This window comes from Cetorhinus maximus, unplaced genomic scaffold (genome assembly GCF_964194155.1).
Source record: "Cetorhinus maximus unplaced genomic scaffold, sCetMax3.hap1.1 HAP1_SCAFFOLD_2067, whole genome shotgun sequence".
Taxonomy (NCBI): domain Eukaryota; kingdom Metazoa; phylum Chordata; class Chondrichthyes; order Lamniformes; family Cetorhinidae; genus Cetorhinus; species Cetorhinus maximus.
In genome coordinates this window covers 40,557-46,556 of record NW_027598007.1, presented here as the reverse complement: position 1 = coordinate 46,556, position 6,000 = coordinate 40,557, and positions in this window count along the sequence as shown.

The following is a 6,000-nucleotide window of genomic DNA, read 5'->3' as shown; positions in this document are numbered from 1 at the left end:
TTTAATATCCAACCCAGTCTAATCCCACTCTCCCCCTCACTCCCCGCACCTTTTAATATCCCACCAAGTCTAATCCCGCTCTCACCCTCACTCCCCGCACCCATTAATTTCCCACCCAGTCTAATCCCACTCTCCCCCTCACTCCTCGCACCCTTTAATATCCCACCCGGTCTAATCCCATTCTCTCCCACACTCCTACTACCCTTTTATGTCCCACCCAGTCTATTCCCGCTCTCCATCTCACTCCCCGCACCATTTAATATCCCACCCAGTCTAATCCCACTCTCTCCCACACTCCTACTACCCTTTCATGTCCCACCCAGTCTAATCCCACTCTCCATCTCACTCCCCGCACCCTTTAATATCCCACCCAGTCTAATTCCACTCTCTCCCACCCTCCCACTACCCTTTAATATCCCACCCGGTCTAAACCCACTCTCCCCCTCACTCCCCGCACCCTTTAGTATCCCACCCAGTCTAATCCCACTCTCCCCCTCACTCTCCGCACCCTTTAATATCCTACCCAGTCTAATCCCATTCTCCCACTCACTCCCCGCACCCTTTAATATCCTACCCAGTCTAATCCCGCTCTCCCCCTCAGTTCCCGCACCATTTAATATATCCCACCCAGTCTAATTCCATTCTCCCCCTCACTTCCCGCACCATTTAATATATCCCACCCAGTCTAATTCCATTATCCCCCTCACTCCCCACACCCTTTAATATCCCTCCCAGTCTAATCCCGCTCTCCCCTTCACTCCCCACACCTTTTAATATCCCACCCTGTCTAATCCCGCTCTCCCCTTCACTCCCCACACCTTTTAATATCCCACCCAGTCTATTCCCACTCTCTCCCACACTCCTCTACCCTTTTATGTCCCACCCAGTCTAATCCCACTTTCTCCCACACTCCCACTATCCTTTAACATCCCACTCGGCCTAAACCCTCTCTCACCCTCACTCCCCGCACCCTTTAATATACCACCCAGTCTAATCCCACTCTCCCCTTCACTCTCCACACCTTTTAATATCACACCCAGTCTATTCCCACTCTCTCCCACTCTCCTACTACCCTTTAATATCCTACCCAATCTAATCCCGCTCTCCCCCTCACTTCCCGCACCATTTAATATATCCCACCCAGTTTCATTCCATTCTCCCCCTCAGTTCCCACACCGTTTAATATCCCTCCCAGTCTAATCCCACTCTCCCCCTCACTCCCCGCAACCTTTAATATCCCACCCAGTCTAATCCCACTCTCCCCCTCCCTCCCCACACCCTTTAATATCCCACCCAGTCTAATTCCATTCTCCCCCTCCCTCCCCACACCCTTTAATATCCCACCCAGTCTAATCCCACTCTCTACCACACTCATACTACCCTTTTATGTCCCACCCAGTCTAATCCCACTCTCCATTTCACTCCCCGCACCCTTTAATATCCCACCCAGTCTAATTCCATTCTCACCTTCACTCCCCATACCCTAGAATTTCCCACCCAGTCTAATCCCACTCTCCCCCTCACTCCCCGCACCCTTTAATATCCCACCCAGTCTAATCCCTCTCTCCCCCTCACTTCCCGCACCATTTAACATATCCCACCCACTATAATCCCACTCTCCCCCTCACTCCCCACACCCTTTAATATCCAACCCAGTCTAATCCCGCTCTCCCCCTCACTTTCCGCACCCTTTAATATGCCACCCAGTCTAATCCCACTCTCCCCCTCATTCTCCGCACCCTTTAATATCCCACCCAGTCTAATCCCACTCTCTCCCACACCCCTACTACCCTTTAATGTCCACCCAGTCTCATCCCACTCTTCTCCCTCACTCCCCGCCACTTTAATCTCCCACCCATTCTAATCCTTGTCTCCCCGTCACTCCCAAACACTTTAATATCCCACCCAGTCTAATCCCACTCTCCCCCTCACCGCCCGCACCCTTTAATATCCCACCCAGTCTACTCCCGCTCTCCCCATCTCTTCCCGCACCCTTTAATATCCGACCCATTCTAATCCCACTCTCCCCCCACACTCCCCATACACTTTAATATCCCAGTCAGTCTAATCCCGCACTGCCGCTCACTCCCCGCACACTGAAATATCCAACCCAGTCTAATCCCACTCTCCCCCTCACTCTCCGCACACTTTAATATCCCACCCAGTCTAATCCCACTCTCCCCCTCACTCCCCGCACCGTTTAATATCCCACCCAGTCTAATCCCGTTCTCCCCTCACTCCCTACACCTTTTAATATCCCACCCACTCTAATCCCGCTCTCCCCCTCATTCCGTACACCCTTTGATATCCCACCCAGTCTAATCCCACTGTCCCCTCTCTCCCCGCACCGTTTAATATCCCACCCAGTCTAACCCCGCTCTCCCCCTCACTCCCAGTACCCTTTAATATCCCACCCAGTCTAATCCCATTCTCTCCCACATTCCCACTACCCTTTAATATCCCACACAGTCTAATCCCGCTCTGCGCCTCATTCCCCGCAGCCTTTAATATCCCACCCAGTCCAACCCCACACTCCCGCTCACTCCCCACACCCTTTAATATCCCACCCAGTCCAATCCCACTCTCCCCCTCACTCCCCACCCCCTTTAATATCCGACCCAATCTAATCCCACTCTCTCGCTCACTCCCAGTACCCTTTAATATCCCACCCAGTCTAATGCCACTCTCTCCCTCACTCCCCGCACCCTTTAATATCCCACCCAGTCTAATCCCGCTCTCTCCCTCATTCTCCGCACCCTTTAATATCCCACCCAGTCTAATCCCGCTCTCTCCAACACTCCTACTACCCTTTAATATCCCACCCAGTCTCATCCCACTCTCTCCCTCACTCCCCGCCCCGTTGATATCCCACCCAGTCTAATGATTGTCTCCCCGTCACTCCCAAACCCTTTAATATCCCACCCAGTCTAATCCCACTCTCGCCCTCACTGCCCACACTCTTTAATATCCCACCCAGTCTACTCCCGCTCTCCCGATCCCTCTCCGCGCCCTTTAATGTCCGACCCAGTCTAATCCCACTGTCCCCCTCACTCCCCGCACCCTTTAATATCCCACCCAGTCTAATCCCACTCTCCCCCTCACTCCCCGCACCCTTTAATATCCCTCCCAGTCTAATCCCACTCTCCCCCTCACTCCCTGCACCCTTTAATATCCCTCCCAGTCTAATCCCACTTTCCCCCTCGCTACCCACACCTTTTAATATCCCACCCAGTCTAATCCCACTCTCCCCCTCACACCCCGCACCCTTTAGTATCTCACCCAGTCTGATCCCACTCTCTCCCTCACTCCCCGCACCCTTTAATATCCCACCCAGTCTAATCCCACTCTCCCCCTCACTCCCCGCACCCTTCAGTATCCCACCCAGTCTAATCCCACTCTCCCCCTCACTCTCCGCACCCTTTAATATCCTACCCGGTCTAATCCCACTCTCCCACTCACTCCCCGCACCCTTTAATATCCTACCCAGTCTAATCCCGCTCTCCCCCTCAATTCCCGCACCATTTAATATATCCCACCCAGTCTAATTCCATTCTCCCCCTCACTTCCCGCACCATTTAATATATCCCACCCAGTCTAATTCCATTCTCCCCCTCACTCCCCACACCCTTTAATATCCCTCCCAGTCTAATCCCGCTCTCCATTTCACTCCCCACACCCTTTAATATCCCACCCTGTCTAATCCCGCTCTCCCCTTCACTCCCCACACCTTTTAATATCCCACCCAGTCTATTCCCACTCTCTCCCACACTCCTCTACCCTTTTATGTCCCACCCAGTCTAATCCCACTTTCTCCCACACTCCCACTATCCTTTAACATCCCACTCGGCCTAAACCCTCTCTCACCCTCACTCCCCGCACCCTTTAATATACCACCCAGTCTAATCCCGCTCTCCCCTTCACTCCCCACACCTTTTAATATCCCACCCAGTCTAATCCCGCTCTCCCCCTCACTCCCCGCGCCCATTAATATCCCACCCAGTCTAATCCCACTCTCCCCCTCACTCCCCGCACCATTTAATATCCCACCCAGTCTAATCCCACTCTCTCCCACACTCCTACTACCCTTTCATGTCCCACCCAGTCTAATCCCACTCTCCATCTCACTCCCCGCACCCTTTAATATCCCACCCAGTCTAATTCCACTCTCTCCCACACTCCCACTACCCTTTAATATCCCACCCGGTCTAAACCCACTCTCCCCCTCACTCCTCGCACCCTTTAGTATCCCACCCAGTCTAATCCCACTCTCCCCCTCACTCTCCGCACCCTTTAATATCCTACCCAGTCTAATCCCGCTCTCCCCCTCAGTTTCCGCACCATTTAATATATCCCACCCAGTCTAATTCCATTCTCCCCCTCACTTCCTGCACCATTTAATATATCCCACCCAGTCTAATTCCATTCTCCCCCTCACTCCCCACACCCTTTAACATCCCTCCCAGTCTAATCCCGCTCTCCCCTTCACTCCCCACACCCTTTAATATCCCTCCCAGTCTAATCCCGCTCTCCATTTCACTCCCCACACCCTTTAATATCCCACCCTGTCTAATCCCGCTCTCCCCTTCACTCCCCACACCTTTTAATATCCCACCCAGTCTATTCCCACTCTCTCCCACACTCCTCTACCCTTTTATGTCCCACCCAGTCTAATCCCACTTTCTCCCACACTCCCACTATCCTTTAACATCCCACTCGGCCTAAACCCTCTCTCACCCTCACTCCCCGCACCCTTTAATATACCACCCAGTCTAATCCCGCTCTCCCCTTCACTCCCCACACCTTTTAATATCCCACCCAGTCTATTCCCACTCTCTCCCACTCTCCTACTACCCTTTAATATCCTACCCAGTCTAATCCCACTCTCCCCCTCACTTCCCGCACCATTTAATATATCCCACCCAGTCTAATTCCATTCTCCCCCTCAGTTCCCACGCCCTTTAATATCCCACCCAGTCTAATCCCACTCTCCCCCTCCCTCCCCACACCCTTTAATATCCCACCTAGTCTAATTCCATTCTCCCCCTCCCTCCCCACACCCTTTAATATCCCACCCAGTCTAATCCCACTCTCTCCCACACTCATACTACCCTTTTATGTCCCACCCAGTCTAATCCCACTCTCCATCTCACTCCCCGCACCCTTTAATATCCCACCCAGTCTAATCCCACTCTCCCCCTCACTCCCCGCACCCATTAATATCCCACCCAGTCTAATCCCGCTCTGCCCCTCACTCCCCGCACCCTTTAATATCCCACCCAGTCTAATTCCACTCTCCCCCTGACTCCCCGCACCCTTTAATATCCCACCCAGTCTAATCCCACTCTCCGCCTCATTCTCCGCACCCTTTAATATCCCACCCAGTCTAATCCCACTCTCTCCAACACTCCTACTACACTTTAATGTCCCACCCAGTCTCATCCCACTCTCTCCCTCACTCCCCGCCCCTTTGATATCCCACCCAGTCTAATCCTTGTCTCCCCGTCACTCCCAAACCCTTTTATATCCCACCCAGTCTAATCCCACTCTCGCCCTCACTGCCCACACACGTTAATATCCCACCCAGTCAAATCCCACTCTCCATCTCACTCCCCGCACCCTTTAATATCCCACCCAGTCTAATCCCACTCTCTCCCACACTCCCACTACCCTTTAATATCCCACCCAGTCTAATCCCGCTCTCCCCCTCAGTTCCCGCACCATTTAATATATCCCACCTAGTCTAATTCCATTCTCCCCCTCACTTTCCGCACCATTTAATATATCCCATCCAGTCTAATTCCATTCTCCCCCTCCCTCCCCACACCCTTTAATACCCCACCCAGTCTAATCCCACTCTCCCCCTCACTCCCCGCACCCTTTAATATCCCACCCAGTCTAATCGCACTCTCTCCCACACTCTTACTACCCTTTTATGTCCCACCCAGTCTAATCCCGCTCTCCATCTCACTCCCCACACCCTTTAATATCCCACCCAGTCTA